We start from the raw sequence: 26341 nt of genomic DNA on the forward strand, positions 1-26341 counted from the left end.
TCCTGGCATCTAAGGATCTTAACTGTTTTACAATCCCAGATACACTAACCACTATGTCAGCCATCCTTGCGTTTGTTCGATAATTGAAAGGGGGAATGGTGCTGCAGTCGTCTACCGTAAACGAGTTTATGAAAGCTAGGTTTAGAATTTCGGCCTTCTGTTTATCATCATCCGTCACATTACCCGTACTGTCAGCAAGAGAAGGAATTGAATTATTTGTAGCGTTCATAGATTTTACGTACGACCAAAATTTTTTGGGGTTATTTTTAGAATCTGCAGATAAAATATTGCTTTCAAATTCGTTAAAAGAATCTCTCATTGACCTTTTGACAGCTGCTTTCATTTCGCGTAATTTCTGTTTGTCAACGGGGCAGTGACTACGCTTAAAACGACTATGCAAAATTGTATGCTTTCTCAGCAACTTCCTAATATGTTTGTTGTATCAAGGTGGATCCTTTCCCTCCCCTATATTTTTGCTGGGCACATACTTCTCTAGCTCGTGGTGGGCAATACCTTTAAATTGCGATGCTCAATATCTTTGTGTACCGCGGTGAATGCTTGGAGCTGACTATGAAGATATTCATTAATCACACTTTTATTTGCTTTCACTAACAAGAAAACTCTACCCTATTGCTTTGGTTTTTTTGCAACTTCCACTGACATAGAAGCCACAACGACATTACGGTCGCTAATATCTTCTTCTAGATTAACTTCCTCAAAAAGATAATGGACTATGGAAACAAATTATCGTCTTAATTATGTACTACAGCCAAGATGACTTACTTGATGTTGTTCCACCTCCGTCATTAATGTCAGAAAAGTTCACAGAAAAGGATACCTCTCCCACAACAGCAACAGCAGGACAAAAACCACCACAGGAGGAAAACAAAGCAGCATTCATACCATCACCACCAGTAGAAGCAACGTCAGAAGGCAGTATTAGAAATAGACACAGAAGAAAAACAGCTCTACCAATACATTTCAAAAAAAATTTATTGGTAGGCAGTGTCACGCAGATAATAAGGTAAATGGTGCACCAAAGTCAGTAAACAAAAATATGTTAACGGTTTTCTATCAAAATGTACAGGGTTGAGACAGCAAGCTAGGTGAAACGAAAGTCCTCTTGAATGAATATTTAAAAGAAACTGCAGTCTTATGTATAAATGAGCATTGGCTAAAATAGATTCATACATGTACTACTGTTGTTCATGAGTTTGAAATGATAAGGAAGTTTTGTAGTATTTACAGTAAAGGAGATGGTACACGCACGTAATGAAATGATCGTATGGCACTGTTGGCCGGGAGGCCCTAAGCGGGGGAGTTCGGCCGCCGTATTGCAAGTCCTCTTTAGTTGACGCCACATCGGCGACTTGCGAGTCAATGATGATGAAGGACACACAACACACAGTCCCCTGCCGGGAATCGAACCCGGGTAGGCAGTAACGCTACCACTACGCTACGGAGGCGGACGGTACATGCATATATGTTAGGACAGGGCTAGATTCAAAGGAAATTAAATATAATAATGTAAAACGAATGGAAAAGGACTTTGACGTTTATGCAGCAAACTCTTGAAATGCTGGCAAATGAACCAAAACATCAGCGAAAAAGTGAAATTGTTCTTGGAGATTTTAATATTAATTTTAGAAATAACTGTACTAAACAACCACAGATCAATTTGCTATCGTATAATGTGACAGCAACAGTATTTGAAGACACTATATGCATGAATGGATATGAAACAGTAATTGATCACGAATTTGTCAATAAGAACAAATGCGAGCATATCACTGAAGGAATAGGTACTGGGTTATCGGATCACAAGGCAACCATGTTGACCTTAAATAATATATGTGACAAGGATCCAGTGGTCTGCAATAAATACAGAGAGAAGAGAGTTATTAATGAAGACAGCATAAGGCTTTTTAATCACATGTTAAAAAAAGTTGGGACGTGGAATCAACCTATGATGTGTATAAGAAGTGTGACACATTTCTTGCAAGTTATAGGCGTTATTACGATGTCTCATTTCCTATCAAACGAGTTAGAATTATAACTAAACCAAAGACATGGGTAACCCAGGGAATGAAAAAATCAGCAGTTAAACAAATCTGCCAGAAATACTACCGCATTAAAGCTACTTGTGAAAATGTACAGGAAATTATATAAGAACATTGCAATAGCATCTGAGGAACTTAATAATGACTCACATATCAGTAAAGGTAAGACAAAGCAAAAGCAACCTGGGAGGTAATAAATAGAAATATAGCTAAACGAAAAGAAAAAACAACAATTTTATAATTAAAAGTTAAGGGAAGCCTGTTGAGGACCAACTGCAGATAACCAACATATTCCACAAACATTACCCAATATAGCAGCAAAACTAATTCTGAGTAAATATAATTTCAGCTCGAAAGTGCAAGTCCCCATTAATAATGAAACCATGTTTCTATAACATGTTACTGCCTTAGAGGTACGAAATGCTGTAAATATTAAAAAAAATAAATAAAAAGTCATGTGACAATGATGGGATTCCAGACAAAGTAATAAAGTACAGTGAAAGATACATAGATTCCCAACTTGCTGACATAATTAGTGTATTATTCAGCACACGAATCTTCCCAGAAAAACTAAAACATTCTGTTGTCAAGCCAGTTTATAAGAAAGATGACGAGTCTGATGTTATCAATTACCAACCTATATCACTGTTATCTGGATTTTTAAAAGTAATTGAAAGAATAATGCATGAAAGACTGTCTCCTTCTCTTAATAAAAATGAGTTAATGAACAAAACGGTTTTAGGAAGAACCGGTCAATTGACACAGCAATTTTTAACTTTTTAAAACTGATCATAGATTCCATAGACAAAAATGAATTAAACTGCTACCTGTTTTTGGATCTGTCTAAGGCATTTGATGCCATTGACCATAATTTATTGCTCAGGAAACTATATTGCTGTGGCATTTGTGGAGTAGCATATGAGTGGTTCAAATCCAATCTTTCTAAGAGGTATCAAATGGTAGAGATACAACATTCAAGTAAAGTTTACTCGTCAGCATATCAAAGAGTCAGGTATACGGTGCCACAGAGCTCTGTATTGGGACCATTGCAGTTCTTAAAATTTACAAATGACATGCCAAGTCATATATTAGTAGCAAATACAGTATTGTTTGCCGATAACACTAGTCTGTTTCACATTAGCTCCAGAAGAAGCAAATATATGGTTTAGGGATAACAAATTGATTGTGAATCCCAAAAAAAAAGTTTCGGTAAACTTCAGACAATAACAAACAACCTAGCAACTAACCTAACAATGGGGAACGCGAAACAAAGACTTCGATTTGTTGACAGAACACTTAGAAGATGCGATAAACCCACTAAAGAGACAGCCTACATTACACTTGTCCGTTCTCTGCTGGAATATTGCTGCGTGGTATGGGATCCTTACCAGGTAGGATTGACGGAGGATATCGAAAAAGTGCAAAGAAGGGCAGCCCGTTTCGTGTTATCAAGCAACAGGGGTGAGAGTGTCACTGATATGATACGCGAGTTGGGGTTGCAGTCACTGAAACAAAGGCGGTCTTCTTTGCGACGAGAGCTATTTACGAAATTTCAATCACCAACTTTCTCTTCCGAATGCGTAAATATTTTGTTGACACCCACCTACGTAGGGAGAAATGATCATAATAAAATAAGAGAAATCAGAGCTCGAACGGAAAGATTTAGGTGTTCCTTTTTGCCACACGCCATTCGAGAGTGGAATGGTAGAGAAGTAGTATGAAAATGGTTCGATGAACCGTCTGCCAGGCACTTAAGTGTGAATTCCAGAGTAACCATGTAGATGTCGATGTAGAACTTGAGCAGTGCAAGACAGAGAAAACCCTACAAAATTTTAGGAGTGTGGCGAAACACACATTTATGCTCCAAAAGAGAGCAATGGGAATAATAAAAGGGATGACACATAGAGATCATGTAAAAATTTGTCAGGGAGCTAAAAATCATGACCCTACCATGTATGTATATTCATGAAAGTAAATTTTTTCTGAAGGCACCTGGAACATTCTGTGTTAAACATTGAAGTCCACAACTACACAACGAGAAATAGCAACGATTTTAATAGAGAAATTCATACATGCCGAGTGCTCTTTATCAGCCTAAAATTCTGTTTAATGGACTACATCTACATCTACGTGATTACTCTGCTATTCACAATAAAGTGCCTGGCAGAGGGTTCAACGAACCACCTTCCAGCTGTCTCTACCGTTCCACTCTCGAACGGCGCGCGGGAAAAAAAAGCACTAAATTTTTCTGTGCGAGCCCTAATTTCCCTTATTTTAGCGTAATGATCATTTCTCACTATATGGGTGGATTCCCACATAATGTTGTCGCACTACTTTGCACTACCATATACTAGGCTGCGAATGCAGATAGATGACTGTGCAGTACGTCCATTCGCTCATATACACCAAAATATACTAGAGAGCTTCCTATACCGATGCAGTTAGGTTATCTACATATTTCTAGCACATCGATCATAGTGCAGATTTTACGATTATGACTGGCTATCTTTCCCTGTGTGGATGGGAGCCACAGAGTATTCTCACATTCATAGGATAAATTCGGGGATTGACAGATTCCCCCGCATTGTCCTTGACCAATCCTCCCTGCAACACGGTCCACAATTTAATATGCAACTGACCAGAAGTATGAGGGTACTATACCCACTATATTCCACGTTTCATGAAGGAACAGAATGAGCTGTATCCATAACTGCTGTTCAGCGAACACTGTTCTGTACCAATCTTACCCGTGGCACCTATCAAAGTGCAGAAGATCTCCCGCTCTGTTCCTTCATGAGACACGGAATGTAGCGGGTATAGTGCCTCATACTTCTGGTCAGTTGCAGATTAAATTCCCGACCGTGTTGCAGGGAGGATTGGTCGAAGGACAATGCCGGGGAATCTATCAGTCTCCGAATTTATCGTACAAAAGCTAGAATACTCTGTGACTCCCATTGACACAGGGAAAGATGGCCAGTCATAATCGTAAATTCTGCACTATGATCGATGTGCTAGAAATATGTAGATAACCTAACTGCATTGGTATAGGCCGCTGTCTAGTGTACTTTGATGTATATGACCGAATAGACTTACTGCACAGTCATCTATCTACTTTCGCAATCTCGTATATGGTACTTGTAAAGTGGTGGAGTGTCGGATGGAACAACTGGTAAAATTGCTAAAGTTGACCACGCTATCAACTGAGGTGCTTATTACAGCACATTACCCCATATCCACGATGTCTTTCCCATCCCATCCATCCACTGGTATGCAGTTGATTACCACTTGTTTGAGATGGAGAGTTTTGGCAGAAGAATGGACATCTGCTATTTGCCACTGAGGAGCATGTAGGGGTCAGCATCTTCAGACAGTTGTTTGGAAGTGTTCCTCTGTGTTGCAGACTCGTCTCATTTGTATATGCTGTGATTCCCTCCACATTTTTTTTTACCAATAAGATAACAGCTCCTCTTTTTATTCTTATTACCCCACCTATATTGTGAACAGCACCTTCCGGCGATGGTGAACGAAGGAACAGTGATCATGTATGTGACTTCAAAATGAGGACACTATGCTCTTTGAAATGGAATACTGAGACAATTGTTACCCTATCTCTGTGGAAGATTAACTGTACAGGTCATCGCCTTCGGATAGCTGTTTGGAAACACTCTATAATGTCACAAGCTCTTCCATTTTCTGTATGTTGCGATGCCTTCAACATTTTTGTCAATGAGAAACATTGCCTCTGTGTTTTATTTCTACCATTCTGACTGTTGCGGGAACAGCATAGTTTACACTATGCGATGTTCAACTTTCTGTGAGAGCCAATGGATTGAAACGTGTTAAAGTTTGTTTAGTACCTGACAGAGACCTCGAAGTCATGGTAGATAAACGAAGTATATGGCTATGTACAAAGCTGTAATCATACACTGTTTGGATGTTTTACAGCTGAAAAACAATGTATTAAACTCTTTGTGAAAGAACAACACAGGAACCCTCTCTTGTGACTGACAGTCTGTTGGATATAGTCTTCCTTTATTACAGGTGACAAAGCTTTACACAGGTCTGTGCAAGCAACATCGACCACAGGCCACCTGCACCAATGAAACAGTACATGTGTATGTATTATGTGGACACTATATCATGGCAGTTTTAGGTGGGAAGTGTTTTGAACTATGATGATGATGATGATGATGATGATGTTTGGTTTGTGGGCGCTCAACTGCACGGTTATCAGTGCCCGTACAAATTCCCAATCTTCGCTCAGTCCAATCTCGCCACTTTCATGAATGATGATGAAATGATGAGGACAACACAAACACACAGTCATCTCAAGGCAGGTGAAAATCCCTGACCCTGCCAAGAATTTTGAACTATATTTGCATAAGGTACCAGTAGAGGTCGGGCCTGAACAACAATTGCTAACCACAGTGAACAACTGTGCTGTAGCCACTATCAAATTCTTTGTGTACTTCAATTTACTTTGTCTTGTGTATTGCTTGTTTTCTTTTTCTTCATATTTTGAAATGAATCGTGAGACTATTCCTGGTACTTACAAGGATTCGAATACATCTCTCACCACAACAAAAGGTATCAGCAATTCCTATGACCATTACGTCAGATCTGCTTTCGTAAAAAAACAGAATGTGGATGTAGGATGACAGCCCTTCGAGAAGGAGGAGGGGTTTCTTTCCCTGCAACTTTCATCGCCTATTGGGCAGTTGAAGTTCTTTTTTGTTTATAGTCATGGCCAACTGCCATATACTGTCCGCATAATAATATGCTTGATGTCAACATGCAGACGGTATTTGTTTTTCGATATATCGGAAGAGAGGAATGCTGTAAAATCTTATAGGAATGGCTCTGAGCACTATGGGACTCAACATCTGTGGTCATAAGTCCCCTAGAACTTAGAACTACTTAAACCTAACTAACCTGAGGACATCACACACATCCATGCCCGAGGCAGGATTCGAACCTGCGACCGTAGCAGTCGCGCGGTTCCTGACTGAGCGCCTAGAACCGCTAGACCACCGCAGCCGGCTAAAATCTTATAGGAGGTTCTGTTAGAAGGAGTGGTATGACTGGTTAAACTTTAGATGCAGATAGTTTGCAGTTTTTTTACCTACTCTGGATGTTACAAAATAGAGATGAGGAGTGCTCTTGAACGTACTAAGTGACTGTATAGATGCTGATCTGTATAAGTATTATGTATGTCTGAAATGAATGTATGGCAATTTGGGATTTGAATATGCGGAATACTCCAAAAGTGCTCCAATTTTACTTATAAAACTAATAGAAATCGACTGTATCTATTCTTGTGGATTCATAACTGTTTTCATTATTATTGTCACGATCGCTTATTCAAAAACAGGTGTTACCACAAGTCCACAAGTCCACTTCATTAGCTCTAATTAAAGAAAGACATTACCTGCATTATAGCTCGTTGTGGAACCTAGAAATGATAGTGTTTTTCCCAACATACATGCAGTGTGAAACAGGCTGTTCTGTGATGATCAAATTTCTTATGAAACTGCATTGCTGGAACCTGCTGCTGTAGTGAATGATTGTCTGCTGGATGACAGAAACATTACACGCAGGTCGACATAGGAAAGTTATGTAATAAAAATATCAAATGTAAGCACGTGGATGGTATTCGTTTTCGATGTACTGGAGAAATCTTGTAGGGCTGCGTTGGATTATGACCCGTTGATTACAAGTGCTGCTGTTTTTACAATAATTTAGATGTGTAATTAGAACAGTGAAGCATTTTCCATCAGCTGTGGTAGCATGTATTGGCTTTCCTGAATTTCGATTACCTGGGCTGCAGGGTCATTGGCGAGCAATGCAGCGGGAAGCACCCGTAGCGAACTCTGATGTAAAATAACGATAGATACAGTACTCATCTGTATGCTTACAAATTATACACTTTTCTTTAATTCCTCTCTATCCGACACGAGCATCTCGTCAGTTGAACATATTTCCTGCCAAAAATAAAGGTAGTATCTTTCACTCCAGCGTTTTTCTGTCAGCTTGTGGGTAGAGGGTAAAGTTTGATTACACCTGTCACTAGTTTCTAGTGGTACCGTGAAATTTTTTCCCAGCGAGACAACAACAGTTGTATGGCGTCAATTTTTGAGCTTTATTTCGGTTTTAGGCGCTCCTTGTGTAGAGCTGTGCATATGGTCGTGTAATTAGAGCCGATCTTTATGATTAATTATGTAATTAGAACCGATCTTTACCTCTGTTTCCCAACAAAAATAAATAAAGTACGACATGTAACCTTCCTCAACTGCATCTGCACACTTTCTATGTGTTAGAGGATTTACTTGTGCTCTCCATCCAGAAGGACTGGGGCTTTGAGTCCCAGAAAGGGCACCACCATTTTTATTTCCCGCGAGTTCCCAGGTAGGGAGTGGAGTGGGACGCTAGCACAGCCCTGGGACGAAGAAATTCCCTCCAAAATTCGAAATTCCCGCCAAAAATCGAAATACCCACCAATAGGGTAGGTGGGAGAGTGAGAGTGGGAGGGGTGAAGACTGGGAGGGAGGGACCCATGTGCTGGCTAGGAAAAACACGTTACCATCCAGGGGTGGGGGTAATTAATTGATCAGTTTGATTAATTTGCATATCAATTTGATATCAAAAGTGTCCTCATGCTGCCATTATCCCACTACTTCCCTACAGCGATGGTAATTATCTCTCTACAGCAGTAATGTTTGCCGGGTGGAAATTCCAGCACCTCCCTGATGCTGTTTTCTGTCGGATGGTTCCTGAGTACGGTGCCTGGTGGCATCCAAGTCATGGTTCTTCTTCAGCCAGAGACTGACAGCAGGTGGGACTGATGAGCTATCGTGCCCACCTTATATCCCCTACATCACTATCACATGACTGGAAATTATTAATTAGTCCGTTTATAGACTTCATCAATATTTCTGAATCGAGTGCCAGTCAGGCGTTTGTCTTGGAAGGAGTTCTCATGTGCAACAGTATCCCACAAGGGAAGGCTTGGGGGTTTCCCAGGATAACAGTGCTTTGTTTGTGGTTTGATGTGGCTGCAACTGACGGCATGTGTGGGCACAGCTGTGACACATGACAGGATGTGGCCACTTGAGAGAGAGAGAGAGAGAGAGAGAGAGAGAGAGAGCATGTGTTTCAACAGTAATTTCTCAGGTATCAAATATTACCTGAAGCTTTTGTTCAGGGGATTAGTGTGACTCCCTGTTGTGCACTGCAAAAGTTGGCTGGCTTTGTGGCAGCTGACAGCAGTCGCTGGGCCTGCACATGTGGGAACACACAAGGTGGCTGGCGCTTGATGCACCCCAGCAGACAGCAGACAGTGTGTGCTGCTCACTCGAAAGATTTTTAACAGTGTAATTATGTGGGGTGAGTTATGTTGACACTATCTCTTGTGCAATCATAATAATAAAAGCGGTCTATTTAATTACTTCTTTTCGATGTATTTTACAAGACCTGCATCTTCGCAAACAGCAGAGAATGAAGAGAACAAGAGGTCCAACCCATGAGAATTGACTTTTGAAAATAAACAGAGTATCTTCTGCTGAGTAACTGAATTTCCTGTCATGACATTTTTCCTCTCCAGCACACACCTGCCAATTTCCAGGTGGAGGAGGGTAGGAGAGGGCTGGGGGATGTATCAAAAGGGGAGGGATTAATTAATTCATTGATTTAATTAATTAGTCAATCAGACTGATAGGATGGTAAGGGGCTATTCGAATGATTCAGGCCTGAAAATGTGCTTGTATCGGCGAGGTTGGAGGTTGGAGATTTCCAGATGGGTGGGAGATGAGGAGTGGGAAGGATGGATGGGGGATTTTTCAAAAGGACAGATTACCGAAGAGGGTCATAAACCAATCCGAAGTGGTCATAAATCAATTAGCAGAACAATAGATCAAGCGGACGGGGACATAAATGAGCCAAGTTTGTCCAAAATGTCTGCAGCCCTCACTAACAAAAATTGGTTCAAATGGCTCTGAGCACTATGGGACTCAACTGCTGAGGTCATTAGTCCCCTAGAACTTAGAACTAGTTAAACCTAACTAACCTAAGGACATCACACACATCCATGCCCGAGGCAGGATTCGAACCTGCGACCGTAGCGGTCTCGCGGTTCCAGACTGCAGCGCCAGAACCGCGCGGCCACTTCGGCCGGCCTCACTAACAAAATGTGCTCGTACCCCATTGACCTACTACTAGTGCATATACTGGAGGGAAAGGACTGGAAAATCTGTCATAAAATAGACCTAACAAACTGAGCCGTGATGCAGCTCGCGTTGGTGCTGTTTGTAGGTTTCCGTCCTCTGTTGGAGGCCAGACCATATCGTTTAGCTGACATGGTTGCGGTTGTTTGTCTTCTTCTCGTGTTGACTGGCGTCAATTGGTTTCGCAAGCGTTGCCTGTCCGGTAGTGGCAGCAGCGGTGGTTATGGATATGTAGTAAGTGTGGCCCTATCTTTGGGGCGACGTTGTTCTTCTTCCAGGTCGTGTCAGTGTGCAGTTCAGTTGAGGACTCAGAAGGAGCCAGGTCCGTTCAGTGCAAGAACATGCCAGGACCACTGGCGGCACGCATGGAGTGCCGGATCGAAGGCCTGTGGACACGCGGGTGCACGACCTCGTCGTAAACCGGATCCTGCAAACTTTAAGTTGAGTGCATTTGGGTTCACGTAGAGAAACCTCCACCATTGCGAGATCTTGCGATTTTTCAGTGCCTTGGGTTTGTATTGCTGCTCGTAGTGTTGCCGAGGTGAAGAGAAGCGAGTGGAGTGCTTGGGTAAGGGGGACCTGATTAGCTTTCCTGGGGTTTGTTGGAGAGGTTCCCAGAGCTTCTTTCTGATAGACTCAGGGTTACTAATGTTCTTGACTACCATATTCGTCTGTCTGACCATATTCCCATCAGGCAGTCCCCATATCGCCTCTCACCGCCTAAGATGAAGATACTAAGGGAAAAGATCGCCAAAATGCTTGATCAGGGAGTTATTAGGCCTTCTACCTCCGCTTATGCCTCCCCTATATTCCTCTTACCTAAGGATCAGGGCCCGCATATCGTGGTCGTGCGGTAGCGTTCTCGCTTCCCACGCCCGGGTTCCCGGGTTCGATTCCCGGCGGGGTCAGGGATTTTCTCTGCCTCGTGATGGCTGGGTGTTGTGTGATGTCCTTAGGTTAGTTAGGTTTAAGTAGTTCTAAGTTCTAGGGGACTGATGACCATAGATGTTAAGTCCCATAGTGCTCAGAGCCATTTGAACCATAAGGATCAGGGGCGGGGCTTTCGGCCTGTTGTTGACTACCGTCGCCTAAATAAGAAGGTTGTCCTCAAATCGGTTCCTTTACCTGATCTTCATAACTCTTTTACTTGGTTTGCTGGGGCTAAATGGTTTACTGTGCTGGACCTGAATCAAGACTATTATCAGTTTCCCTTAGCTGAAGAATGTAAACACATTACAGCGTTTTGTACTGATTGCAATTTGTTTGAATGTAATAGGGTCCCCTTTGGTTTGACTACTGGCGCAGCCGTCCTTACTCGTTTGCTGGATAATGTTCTTGGAGACTTGAAATTAGTCTGTGTTTCCAATTACCTGGACAATTTGGTAATTTATGGCCATTCGTTTCAAGAGCATTTTGAACATATCCAGCAAGTTTTTGCTAGGTTGCAAAGGGAGAGTTTGACTATTAAACCCTATAAGGTCACGTTAGCCAGGCAGCAGGTATTCTTCTTAGGTCACCTAGTATCAAGCGACAGTATTCGCATCGATCAGGAGCGGACTAAGGCTTGAGACCCCTTCCGCTGCCCACTGATAAGCGAGGGATTGCCAAGTTCATAGGAATGGCGAATTATTTTAGGCGTTTTGTCCCTAATTTTGCTCAGCTGGCGGCTCCTCTAAACGAACTGCGCCGAAAAGGGGTGCGTTTTGAGTGGGGACCTGCTGTAGAGGCCGTGTTTGAGCATATTAAGGCGGCTATAGCCAATCCTCCCGCTCTCGGAGTGCCTGATTGTAATAAGAAATTTATAGTCCAAACCGATGCATCTAATGCGGGAATTTCGGCAGTCCTCCTCCAGGTGTTCGAAGGTCAAAGGCAGCCATTAGCTTAAGCGACTCATCGGTTAACCAGCGCTGAGCTTAAATATTCTGTTTACGAATGTGAGGCATTGGCCGTCTTGTTCGAGCTGGATAAGTACCGATTTTATCTCGAACATAGAGTATTTCAGCTAGAGACCTACAATCAAGCCTTAAGCTGGGTGTTAGCCAGGCCGCGTAAAACTGGCCGTATCGCGAGGTGGGCGTTTCAGTTCGTGGTTAAGCACATTAGAGGCACTGAGAATGCACTCGAGGATGTCCTCAGCGGTATTTTTATTGAACAACCATCTAGTGAGGGTGCTCAAGAAGCTGTAGAAGGCAATCTTAGTTGTGTCGTGTTAGGCGGTATTCCTCATTTGTTTAGTGACATTGGCGACCATGAAGATCAGGACCGCACTTGGGGACCGGTTAAGAAACGGCTTTCGGCGGGCGAGCATTTGGATGAATACATTATCAGGAAATGCGTTTTGTGTAAAAGGGTGGGACGTACCAAGGAGGTTAAGATCTGTCTACCAAGCGCCTGGTTTTCCATTATTTTCACAACTCGTTGATTGGCGGACATTTAGGAATCTACAAGACCTTGCACAAGATTAAGGAGCATCTGACTTGGCCGTCTATTGACTGAGACGTTAGAGAAATGGTTTCTCGGAGTCAGTTGTGTTGTGTGGCCAAACCGAATAACGCTCTGCAACAGGGATTAAGGAGCATCTGACTTGGCCGTCTATTGACTGAGATGTTAGAGAAATGGTTTCTCGGTGTTAGTTGTGTTGTGTGGCCAAACCGAATAACGCTCTTCAACAGGGGTTCCTTAGTTCTGAGCGTGAATCTTGCCCCACGGACAAACTTTATATTGATTATGTGGGGCCCTTACCTCACACCAAAAGAGGCCATTGGTATGTATTAGTTATTATTGACGCGTTTTCGAGTTTTACCTGGATTCTTCTGAGTCGTAATGTGACTGCTGCCACCACCATTGCCCATTTAACGAACGTATTTAGTGTTTTTGGACCCCCTAAGCAAATCGTTAGTGATAATGCGCCGGCCTTTCTTTCGGCTCCCTTCAAGGCCTTCTGTTTTCAAAGCGGTGTTAAGCATGTAACTACCACTCTGTATTATCTGCAGGAGTCCTTTGTGGAAAGGGTCAATCGTAACCTTAAAACCGCACTGATTATCTTTCATCAGAAGTCTCCCAGTAAGTGGGATTCTAGTCTCCCTTGGCTTAGCTTTGCCTTCAATACCGCCAGCCATGAGGCTTTGGAGGCTACTCTCGTTTCCTTGATGTTTGCTTATCCTGTTAATTCCCCCCTTTCGAACTTATGGGGAATTCAGGACCTAATTCCTGCAGAGATCACCCCTCAGGTCGTCAAGGAAAACTGGAATCGTGCGAGGCGCAATATTCTCAGGGCCCACAACAAATAAGCTGGTCGTTATAACCATAATCGGTGAGCCTTCAGGGATAAGCCGGGATATCAGGTGTATGTCCATATTTTTTCCGGGAGGGAGGTGTGTGTTGCTAATCTTGGTAAGTTTACTCCCCGTTTTCTGGGTCCGTGTACGATTATGCGGATTTTAGGCCCAGTCAATTTTATGGTTAAGGATAACTGTACTGGTAAGAAATACCGGGTCCACCTTAATCAAATTAAGTGTGGTTAGGCCGCTAGTTGGGTTTCTTAACTCCCCCCTCCCCCCCTGGGTTTCTCCTTGAGAGGGGGAGGTTGAGCCATGCTGCGACTCGCGTTAGTGCTGTTTGTAGGTTTCCGTCCTCTGTTGGAGGCCAGACCATATTGTTTAGCTGACATGGTTGCAGTAGTTTGTCGTCTTCTTGTGTTGACTGTCGTCAATTGGGTTCGCAAGCGTTGCCTGTCCGGTAGTGGCAGCAGCGGCGGTTATGGATATGTAGTAAGTGTGGCATGCAAGAACATGCCGGGACAACTGGCAGCACTCATGGCCAGTGGACACGAGGGTGCAGAGAAACCTCCACCATTGTGAGATCTTACGAATCTCCAGTGACTTGGGTTCATGTTGCTGCTTGTAGTGTTGTCGAGGCAAAGAGCAGTGAGTGGAGTGCTTGGGTAAGGGGGATCTGATTAGCTTTCCTGGACTTCTCATTACTATTAATTGCGTTCAGTTTTTTGCTATTTGTTAAGTTCAACCAGCGGTATTTTTCCTGCCTCGTGGCCGCTAATACCCTATTTACCTGCCCTGTCGGTTAGTGTATGTAACGGCAGAGTACATTTCCTCGCCTTGTCTCTGCTGTCTGGTGAGGCGTGTAGTTTGACAGCTTTGTTGACTGTATATTGGTTGGCGATTCTTCTACTCTGGCGGTAGTGATTCCTTTCTCGTTCCAGGCGCTCTAAGCACAGTATTCTGTGGGCGGAGTCCAGACCACCGGTTCCAGCTTTGGCGTATTTTTAAATCTTTGCATTAGGTTTATTGTAGCCTCAGCAAGATTATCATTACTCATTCGGTAGACTTCCACTAGTCTGAGTTACCATCTTCTGAAGTGAATGCAACTCTTGGCTGCCTATCACATCGCTCGCGAAAGTGTTTTTTGCCGGACCATTTCAGAGGTCGATTCCTGGTGCAGCATCTGTGACTGGCCTTTGCGTTTTATTACTGTATTTGCTGTTTTATTGTATGTTTCTAAATTGTTTTATGTAATTGTCATTCTCGGCGTTACAGCAGGTTTAAATGATTATGCTACCATGTTAACATCTTTTGTCTCACCGGTCTGGTGATCAGTTGCCTGTCTTTGTTTTAGAGTGTGTTTGTTAAATTTTTTATAATTGCCATTCTTGGCGTTAAAGGCCTTAAGCCAAGACTGTGGTTACTTGCCTTAAAATTCTAATTGGGATTGCATTGGCTTGTTTTTAAAACATTATTTGCTGTGTCTGTATTTTATGCTCATTTGGTAAATTATAACGCACTGAAAGCATTATTAATTACACAGTTATTTATTCCTTCATTAATAACGTGTGATATTTTGATTTATTGCTGAGTCTGGAATTACTGTGTTAAAATAAATGTGTGTAATTGCAACAGGGAACCAATAGTAACTGATTACGTCCCTCTCAACAATCGTAACTGAATCCTGCCTTCCTTGACTACCAGGTTTCACAAACGATAAAACGTGTTAACTAATGGCGAAAATGAAGTGTTGGTGATAACTGCACCAGATGGTAGTGGATAAAGAGTAGCAGAATCCTAAAAAGTAAAATCATGAGAGATAGGTCACCATACAGTGACTGGCAGACTGATTTGAACCGATCCGCCTATCATCCGATACTAATTGAGGCGTCGCAGCTAGGACGCGATCGCCAATTTGTCTATAAATCTTTCTTGTATGAATGTATGTGGGGGGCGAGCTGTGTCCTGCAGACGTGCGTCATGACCATATGGCTTGACTGCAGCGTGTGAAAGTAACGGAGAGGCGCTTACAGAATAGTTACATTCTCTGGAACTTTAAAAGTTAATAACTCATCTACAAATAGCCTGAGGAACTTCATATTAGGTACATAACCTTCTGTTGTGTAAAGGAACATTCTGTCAAAATCTGAAGTCAATAACTGTCATAATTTGGAAGTTACAAAAAAAAGAAAAGTCAGTAAAAAAACGTAATTATCCGACACTTTAAAAACTAAATCAATATATATGTTAATAGTTCACCAACTGTGACTATTTTAAAAGATATTATAACACTTTCAATGTTTAGATTCAAATCTGGAAAGTTCTCATTTTAGTTAACCTTTCGTAATTTTGCTGTAGTAATAACTTTAAAAATTTCAAGTAGATATTTATGTTTTGTGTTAGGGTGAGTGTGAAAGAGAGTACGTGTGTTTGAGTATGGGGGACATTCGCCTATATTAAATTTTCAGTTTGTAATTCTCTATAGGAACTTGCAAGTGTTGCAGCTTTGTATCGAGGGAATGAATCCACCAGCGGTTCCCCTACTAGTGGATGACGGATGTCCAAGCATGTTTGAATATGTAAGAGACAGCCGTTAGCGACTATATAGTTAAATTCCAAACGTAAAGTACAGCTTTAAGTTTATTTCATTCTATTTGTTTAACAAGAGAGTTTTGAGTTGCTTATTTTAATGACGTCAATGAGCTGAGAGCAGTGGTTGGTTCTTGCTAGATTTTGGCGCGAGCCGCGACCTGAAAGTCACTTCTGGTTGGCCATAATTCTGTACAGCCAGTAAGAAGTGAGACGGTTTGGCACCTAACGGAGGAGATAGAGGTGCTTGTAGAGGCAGAGATAGAAGGAGTGGTGGACTAGCTTTCGAAGGAGCCGGTCGTGCTGAAAGTGTCCGAACGCATTATGTGTAAAATGAAGTGATATTGTGACTTTCGCGTTTCGGTACAGTGATAAATGTAGCTGGTGTTTACCATTAACTATTTGTGAAATTTTAAGAATCGAGAGATATATTGTTCTGCAGAAAATCGCGTGTGTAAACTTTGAACTAAAAGCGTGGCGGTACTAAGTAAATTTTTTTTACTGAGTATTTATGGCGAGCAAAAAACTTTAATGACAACCATTGAATGCCGAGTGCAAAAGCAAATAGCAGTTTATAGACTGTGTTACTCTCGTAAATGATTTCAGAATTGGACAGGAGAAATTCTGGCTGTTTGAGTGTGACGAGGACTGTGAACAAGATCTTTAATGAATTGAACACATGTGGGCTGATGATCTTGCTTAATAGCAATAAAAAATCCTAATGCAAGTTTAAAAGGACCTTTGAACCTAGAAATTTGAACAGAAACCCATTTTCGATTTATTCTTTAGAGTTCACAAGACTATTTTCAGCTTTTTGTACTTATAGTGGCCTCCGAAGTGTAGTTATGAAATCTCAGTTTCTTCAACACTGCTTTTCTGAGATCTCTTAAGTAGCTGCAGTCAGGCGTTACGTGTGCAGATCTGCAGCAGTATGGGGGTAGGTGGACAATTTATGTTGCAGAACCGCCGTCGAACTGCGAAAGAGCACGTTACGTCGCAGAATCTCATACGCCGTTTTTACACACACTTACATCAATTACGAGAGACGAGGTGTAGTGATGTTGCAGGTAGGGACGGATGCTAGCGTGGCGTGGTCCGTCGACTCAGTAAATCGAATGTTTCTGTCGCGGTGAAGAGTTCTGTTCTCTAAACCTTTCAGTGACCATGTGTCCCCTGCTTCTCCCTGACCAAGTGTCTACTATGGATCTCGACCAAGAAGCATTTTCTGTGGCTCCTGGCGAAGAAGTTTCTGATACTTTCTCTCCCATTCCTTCGCTGTGTGAGCCCACCAAAACTCCCATTTTGTCCAATCTGAAACAGCATAATTTATTTCAATAATCTGAAACTTCCTAATAATTTTCTTCTGGAACGTTCAGCGTTTATTCTTTGGAAGATTCCGAAAGCTGACCAATCCTGACTCCTCTATCCATAAACTTGGAGGCCACTCAATGGCATATCGCCGTTCCCAGAGATTCTGCGTTCCTATCTATCAAACAGAATCCCACCAAAATCTTTCCGTAACTTTGTCTTCTCAATGTTTACACTCAAGGCATCAATAGCTTGTTGTTGCCTGTTGAGGTTCCCTGTGGCAACTGCACAACATTGCGATGTTATCGCACCCGACATGCCATTTGCATGGGCGGTCTTCCCTTCAGAGTAACCTCTGTATTAATATTCGCCAACTGACGAGAAAAGGGCGAGTTCGTTAAGCTCAACACGCAAGTACAGTCTTCCCCCGAACATTCCTAATTTTGTCAAGACGCACGCTGGCCTCTGTCGTGGGGAAAGCGATAGTAGGTGGCCGGCGCTACCATTCAGCACATTTCCAGTCGGCCGTCTCATCCGATGAAGAAAGGCCAATCCAAGTGGAAACAGTAAGGGCCACAGTTTCATTCTCCGCTAACTACCAGAATGAATTAACTGTGCAATTTAGACTTAAGAGACGTTAATGGAAGTCCTCTACTATCATCACCCACTTCCACAAATAATACCGCTGTTTTGCATATATATCGGAATTTATTGATTAATTAGACCTGCCTTATCGATGGATTAAGTTGTTGAGTAAAAGGAGAGTGAAACAGGAGACTGGCTACAGCCTAACTCATTTCAATATCCAAATTTAAATAATGACACATACTAAAATCTCTTGCACAGTAAGATTTTACGGTTTGCAGGGTGTATTATGTGCCAGTAGGTCTCATGCATTTATGCTATTCACTAAAAAGGCAATATTTCATGTTTTAATGACTTGTGTTCGTACGACTATGAGTGATGAAGGTGCACGTTAGAAAAAAACGAATATGCTTGGTTTTACTGTAACTTTGTACGAGGGGTGGCCAGGAGGCAGGCAGCAAACAATCGATCATCACGTGTTGATCATTTACCGTCCATGTCGGTATGATAGTAAAGCTGTAGTCAATGCATGTGTCAAAAGGAACTGCTGCGAAGAAAGTTCAAGGCAATTTATTAATACTGTCTTTTTTTTAAAAGGCAAAGGGATGATGGTAAGGAATGTTTATTACAAAATGTATTCCAATTTACTCAATTTTACCATTACAACATAGTAGAACAACTAGTTTATCGAAAATTATCAACTGTTCTTAAAACTAATCTAAATATACAGCGTATAGTACATTATGCTCTACACATATTAATTTTCATTCATTCTTCCCTTCAAAAAGGTTTACAATATGCTAGCAATTTACCCGTCAAGGTTTTGTCCACATTACTCAGTAAAAGAAAACTATGCGAGGTGAATTTTTGGAGGGTATGCTTGTAAAGTAATAGGCTTCCTGCATTTTACATGTTTTAAAAGCATGGGTCTTTGCTTTAAACTAGGAAACACACTGAGTTTTCAGACAGGTTAGTTTCGCTTTCTTACACTGGTTTTAATAATCAAACTACTATAATATTTAAAAATGTAGACTTTTCGTCACTGCGCTCCTGGAGTTTGCATGAAGCTCTCCTCACCCCGAATATTTTCGCTCTGCAGCCAATGATGCACAAAGTGCAGCACTGCTTTCGCACTTTCGTGGGAGCGTGAGTCGACTGCTGTTCGCATATACTTCATATTTCGCTGACGGCAGCATCAGCATCTAGCCACGAGCACCTCTCACTGTATGGTGTCGTGGTTGCAAAGATGGACCTCGCCATGGACGTCAGGAGGGAATTTGAGCATCATGCGACCTATTGCGCACAGTTTTTAATCGTAGCACAACATCCTGTAGCTGCACGAAAAGCATTATTCAACATGATGGCCTAGCTGTCAGGTTTCTTCAAGCCATATTCTGCAGGTAGCGGTTATCCACTGCAGTGATAGCGCTTGGGTGGCCTGAGCGAGGCATGTCATCGACAGTTCCTGTTTCTCTGTATCTCCTCCATGACCGAACAACATTGCTTTGGATCACTCTGAGACGCCTGGACACTTCACTTGTTGAGAGCCCTTCCTGGCACAAAGTAACAATGCGAACACGATCGAACCACGGTATTGACCGTCTAGGCATGGTTGAACCACAGAAAATACTAACCGTGTACCTCCTTGCTTGTGGAATGATTGGAACTCATTGGCTGTTGGAGCCCCACTGTCTAATAGGCGCTGCTCATGCACGGTTGTTTACATCTTTGTCAGGTTTAGTGACCTCTCTCAACAGTCAAAGGGGCTGTGTCTGTGATACAATATGCACACTCAACATCTATCTTCAGGAGTTCTGGGAACTGGGGTGTTGCAAAACTTATTTTGATGTGTGTAAAAACATTTTTGGTCATTACTTTAAAATTAATTATGGGTTTTTAACGTTAATTACTTTTTATAAATCGATATATGATGAACAAAATTTGAATTGTGTCTATTAACACATAATTTTAAATTATTTATAGAATATAAAGCTCAATTTGCTTTTTGTCTTTGCATTTCTATCATTTTGGTTAATAATTTATTTGTTGGTCATTGGAAATAAACATTTAAATCTGTTGTTCTTAATAAAATTTTGTTCTTTGTTTTAAAACTAAAGTCTTGTTTTTTTTAGACGTAGCTTGAAAATACAATGAAATTTGATGTTAACTATAAATTTTCTTGTTTGTATCAAAATATTTTTAAATTTAGTAATTACTCCTTTCTTGATTTTGTTAAAAAATTTGGTGGTTCTACAATATTATCTGCTTTATTAAATATCATAAGTTGTTATCCCATATTTAAAAGCTGTATCTTTTCTATTAATGCATCTAGTTGGTTTGAAATCATCAAGATCATTATTGTCGAAATTTAGAAAGTTATAGACTGAAAATTCTTCTGATAGGCCTTTTGTTCAATTTCATAATGTATATCTATTAGAAGCTTTTGAAATAATTATCAGATATTTCGTAGTAGTATATTGAAAATATTATTTTAAACAAGATTAATTAACTGTTTTATTAAGTTTAGATTATACTCTTAAATTCCTTCTTCAAATTTTTTCAAGATGTTTTAAAGTCTTATTCTCCAAGACATTATCTTTATTATTATTATTATTATTATTTGCATTACTATTTTCAAGAAAACTGATTAACTGTCATTTATAAAGTTTGAATTGTGCTTAATTTTATTGATTTATTAATATTCTGAAGTTATTTTAAAGTTTCATTTTTCATCCATTATCCATATTACTATTATTATCCTTATTATTTTCAATAAAATAAATTAATTGTTTTTTATTAAGCTTACAATAGCTTTTAAATTTTTAGATTTACAAGTTAAGTTTGTTTGTGATCATATGTTTGAAATCTTTCCTTTTCTAATAATTAATACATAAAATAAGCTCTCCTTTCCTTAATTTTGAGTAATCTTTAAGTTTATTTGCTTCACAATTATTATGCAAATCTTGTAAGGTAGTCATTTTGATTTTATGTTTGTAAAGAAAAATTTTATTAATTTTACAAAGTTAAAGATTGTTTGGATTTTTTAAAAAATAAAACAATTAAAATATAAAACAATTAATTTAATCTTTTACCGTTCACAATTTTTATTTTATATTTTTATTTTTAATTTTTTTACTTCTATAATATATTTGTTTCTTTAATTTTTAATTGATTAATTTTAAATGTTTGTTATCTCTTAGTTTAAACACATCAGTATTACAACATTAGGACTGAAATTTTAAAAGTAGAGTTTTGTATTGACAAATTTTAAAAATGTGCTTTTGATTAAAATTCGCTAGAACCCGAAAATTGAATCTACTACTACTCATTATTTTTCTTGTACAGGAACTGAAAGTAAAATCGTCATCAGTATTTTTGAAATGATAAAAATGTAAAAGTGAATATCTGTTTTAAGGCAAAATAAATGAACTGCATGAAGTTTCTAATAAACAACAGTAAACCCCAAATAAATTTTAAATAATATTAATGTAAAAGCTGATACCATTTTTAATGTGTTATTTATGTATTATGTGTTGTCTTATATTCATATCATTCTCATGTTGTTGTTTCCATTGCTAGCTAATGTTTTATCTGACATAGAATTTCTTCCCCATGGTGAAATGCTATGTAAAATGTGACTAATATTGTTCTTATGTGGATAATGTGAAATGATATTCTTTTTCTTTGTATTGCTAATTATGTAAATTGAATACTGTTGTGTTGTGTTTGCAAAATTTTTTTTTCATTCTCCCAACAATCTTTGAGGTATTACCAATTTTTCAGTGATGTATCCCTTACAGGAAACAGCAATGAAACATGGGGCATTTGTAACACTATTATCGATATTACTAGCTTCTTTGTCTGTTTTTTGCTTAATGTCACTTCTGTATAACTATGCTCGTTGATGTAACATCCATGTATTTGTATTAAACTTTACTTATGATAATTTATGTGATTGTAATTAATCTATGGATGTAATTTCAAAAGCAGTATATTTTAAAAGACTGAAAATGTTAAAAAATTACTTGTAATGCTGGTTCATGCATAGGGAAAGTAAGTTTGTAATTATTTAAAACTTGGAGGGAACTGTCTCCACAACGGAAAAGATGGATCTGGAGATCAAATTGCGAGGCCACTGTATGGCATGAGACGCCCTTGGGTGGCATGAGTCAGTTTGTGGCTAGCAGGCATAGTGTGTGCATCTTGTGAACTCAATGAAGCAAGAAGAACTGCCAGGTTATATAATATTGCTCAGATGCGAAAGTAGTTTGACTTAATATTCATGGCCAACACCGTTCAAGAAGCCAGGCAACAAGTGAAATCACTACAAGAAATAGCAGAGAAAGTAGGCCTTAGAATATCATTTGAAAAAACGGAGAATATGCTAAATGATCCACCACTTGCAAACAAAATTACAATATGAGAACAGGAAAGCAAAATTGTTGATAAATTTAAATATCTAGGCGAAATAATAACATACAATCTAAATGAGAAGCCATCATGGAAGAACAGAATAAAAAAACCGAACTACGCAAATTATATTAACAAAACTACATACAACAAAAAAACCTATCTATAGATGCAAAATTAAAACACTATAAAACAGTTACACAACCAGAAATAACGTACGCAGCTGAAACTATCTTCAAAACAACTAATACAGCAGAAATGACAAAATACTAAAAATAGAAAGAAGAATAATTAGAACATGTATAAATAAACAGTATAAAATAAATTGGAGAGTACCATCAAATGAAACAGTATATACGAAAATAGAACCAGTCATGAGCACGATCAGGAAGAAACGCATCTCATTCTTTGGACATCTGATGAGAACTCCAGAAAACAGAATTAGTAAAAAAAAATACAAAAATTGTGGAGTAGCAAGAGCGACATTAAATGGATCACAGAAATTAAGGAAGATATAAAAGAACTCCAAATTACAGTAGATGACCTAAAAACCAAGACAGAGAAAACCAGAATACTGCAAGACCCACAAACCAGACTACAAATGAAAATCAATAAAAGGGGTACAGGAAGAGTGGTCTCAGATGAAGAAAGAAAGAAAATATCTGAAACAATGAAGAAATATTGGGCAGACAGAAGAGCAAAACACCTTTCATATAAGAATAAACTCTAATAATTACACTCCTGGAAATGGAAAAAAGAACACATTGACACCGGTGTGTCAGACCCACCATACTTGCTCCAGACACTGCGAGAGGGCTGTACAAGCAATGATCACACGCACGGCACAGCGGACACACCAGGAACCGCGGTGTTGGCCGTCGAATGGCGCTAGCTGCGCAGCATTTGTGCACCGCCGCCGTCAGTGTCAGCCAGTTTGCCGTGGCATACGGAGCTCCATCGCAGTCTTTAACACTGGTAGCATGCCGCGACAGCGTGGACGTGAACCGTATGTGCAGTTGACGGACTTTGAGCGAGGGCGTATAGTGGGCATGCGGGAGGCCGGGTGGACGTACCGCCGAATTGCTCAACACGTGGGGCGTGAGGTCTCCACAGTACATCGATGTTGTCGCCAGTGGTCGGCGGAAGGTGCACGTGCCCGTCGACCTGGGACCGGACTGCAGCGACGCACGGATGCACGCCAAGAGCGTAGGATCCTACGCAGTGCCGTAGGGGACCGCACCGCCACTTCCCAGCAAATTAGGGACACTGTTGCTCCTGGGGTATCGGCGAGGACCATTCGCAACCGTCTCCATGAAGCTGGGCTACGGTCCCGCACACCGTTAGGCCGTCTTCCGCTCACGCCCCAACATCGTGCAGCCCGCCTCCAGTGGTGTCGCGACAGGCGTGAATGGAGGGACGAATGGAGACGTGTCGTCTTCAGCGATGAGAGTCGCTTCTGCGTTGGTGCCAATGATGGTCGTATGCGTGTTTGGCGCCGTGCAGGTGAGCGCCACAATCAGGACTGCATACGACCGAGGCACACAGGGCCAACACCCGGAATCATGGTGTGGGGAGCGATCTCCTACACTGGCCGTACACCACTGGTGATCGTCGAGGGGACACTGAATAGTGCACGGTACATCCAAACCGTCATCGAACCCATCTTTCTACCATTCCTAGACCGGCAAGGGAACTTGCTGTTCCAACAGGACAATGCACGTCCGCATGTATCCCGTGCTACCCAACGTGCTCTAGAAGGTGTAAGTCAACTACCCTGGCCAGCAAGATCTCCGGATCTGTCCCCCATTGAGCATGTTTGGGACTGGATGAAGCGTCGTCTCACGCGGTCTGCACGTCCAGCACGAACGCTGGTCCAACTGAGGCGCCAGGTGGAAATGGCATGGCAAGCCGTTCCACAGGACTACATCCAGCATCTCTACGATCGTCTCCATGGGAGAATAGCAGCCTGCATTGCTGCGAAAGGTGGATATACACTGTACTAGTGCCGACATTGTGCATGCTCTGTTGCCTGTGTCTATGTGCCTGTGGTTCTGTCAGTGTGATCATGTGATGTATCTGACCCCAGGAATGTGTCAATAAAGTTTCCCCTTCCTGGGACAATGAATTCACGGTGTTCTTATTTCAATTTCCAGGAGTGTATATTACCTAAATATCATATTAAGTTATTGTTGAGCCAAATTGTATCCCTGTGTAACAACTTGTTTACAACCTTGTATTTTGACTAGAGTGGTCCAATGAAGGCCATAAAATAAATAATAATAATAATTCATGGCATACTTTGGTTAGCACCATACTGCAAAAATCGGAAACTAGTAAGTGCATTTTTAGTTCTTGTTACACATGAAGAGCCATAGATACTTTTGCTGCCTTCTTGAGTAACACAGGAGATCTACTTTGTCACCACCTTCATCTCAGATTTTTAGTTAAGTACTGTATAATTCAGTGGGCCAGTTACATGGTTTCCTTTCAATAATAAGTGTGTATTCCACAAACTTTGTGTTGAGCAACCATATTTTATACTTAGTCGTTTACCCAGACAGGGTCCTATCCTAAGTGCTATGATAATTCTGAGTATTCTATTTTACTGAACTGAAAATCAGTTATCTACCTTAACAAATGTTAATAAACTTTGTGGAGTTGTAAAGAACATAATTATTTAGTGAGCATAAGTTTTCAAATTCTCCACGTAATTTTATTAAAAGGATACTTAAAGTTTCATCGAAGTACAAATATTAAGATAAGGTTTAAAGTGTACAGTATAAAGATACACTTATTGGAATAACAGTGTTTATTATTTCATGCGCTATATAGTTGCTGCTGTTTCTAATATTGTGTTGTAACTGAAATGTTCAGCCTATATCTGAAACTAATGATAGACTAGGTTCTGGGTCCCCATGCTAATAGTTGAGCCAGATTTAAATTAAACATTATAGTAACAGTACCCAAGAAGTACAACTTTAATTCTTATAACTTGTGTGTACTATAGTAAGCAAATAGATACAACTATTCAAACTATACTGGATTAAGGTATCACATGTTCTGTCTGAGCTAAATAGTAGAAAGAAGTGAATGTTCCTTGAGAATACATAAAGTAATCTGTATAAAAGATAAAATACTTTGCAACTATTTCAGTGGTAGCAACTTCCTGTAATTAAACTGACAGAAGAAATCCTTGTCCAAGTTAGTAATGATCCACCATTAGTAATCGTTTACCTATAATGATCACTAGCTTCCTACTGTGATGTAAAGGTAGCAAGTGTTATTGAGAGCCAGTTGTTGCCTAAAGATGTTAATACTCATCCTGAATAATTCATATCAAATAGTGATACATTAATTGCAAAATTGCGCTACTGTCTTGTATCGTATCAGCAAAAAAGAATTTCAGTATCAAGTCAAGTCAGTCTCAATGGTTAACTTTCCTTATGAACCATGCTAGCACTTGGTACAACTTTGTCTAATTGGGCTGGTGACCATTTCCCTTTATGTACTTACTGCTTATTTGATTACTATTACAACTTTAGTTCGATTTCCATTTGTTCTACTACCGCTGCCTTTCTATAGAAATCTTTAGAAAAGCAAAATTACTCTGATCCCTTTCCATTATGCTTGTTCATGGTCAAATAAGTATCCTTTCACAGCAGTAACATTATCGGTGTATTGCTAATTTAGTAGTAGCTGGTAGGGTTATACCAGGAACTCAACAATCTCAGACCTGTATTCTGAAGACTGGCAGATTAGGTTCACCACTACAGTGCAATCAGTGGAGACGAAAGAAATCGGATGGAAGAGCTATGCACTGCCTTTTTACCTTACACCAGCGCACTGTTGGGAAAAATCGGATGCATACCGAAAAGTACAGAATAAAAACTAT

The sequence above is a fragment of the Schistocerca nitens genome, chromosome 3, assembly GCF_023898315.1.
Source record: "Schistocerca nitens isolate TAMUIC-IGC-003100 chromosome 3, iqSchNite1.1, whole genome shotgun sequence".
NCBI lineage: Eukaryota > Metazoa > Arthropoda > Insecta > Orthoptera > Acrididae > Schistocerca > Schistocerca nitens.